Below are 563 nucleotides of genomic sequence, written 5' to 3'. Positions count from 1 at the left end.
GCACCTAGACGCTGATCTTAGGTCAGTGTTGTGTTCTTCCCCCTGATGGTTAAGGTTAGGGTTTGGTGAGGGTAAGCTGATCCTAGATCTGAGCCTTTGGGTGACTTCTACCCACAGCCCTCAACTCTCACAGAGGTCAGGAGTCAAAGGGCTGCCGATAGTCATGAATCCGTTCACTCCTCCCTTCTACTTCTCTTCTTTACCTCTCCCTAAAGAGCAGAGGAAGTCACACTGTTCTAGAGTGCATGAATGCAATAAATTAAACTTGAACTAAAGGATGCAGCATCCTCTGAGAGGGAGTTACTCAACAAATCTTTCTCAGAAAATCCAATACAACCTCTTGGCACTAGTTTCTGTGTGTTGCTATGTGCCATTATCCTGTGTAATAAATATGTAACTGTGTATAACATACTATGTTTTGTAATGATTGGCTACTCATGTAATCAATTACCTATGTTGAACTATGTACAGTGGGGCTGAAATATATATTATTATTACAAGATCTGTAAATGGCTCGCTAACCTGCAGAAGAAATATATAAAGACATACATGTCACACTCAAA

The sequence above is a fragment of the Coregonus clupeaformis genome, chromosome 35 (genome assembly GCF_020615455.1).
Source record: "Coregonus clupeaformis isolate EN_2021a chromosome 35, ASM2061545v1, whole genome shotgun sequence".
Lineage (NCBI taxonomy): Eukaryota > Metazoa > Chordata > Actinopteri > Salmoniformes > Salmonidae > Coregonus > Coregonus clupeaformis.
The sequence above is the reverse complement of the archived record's forward strand: the minus strand, read 5'-3'. Positions refer to the sequence as shown.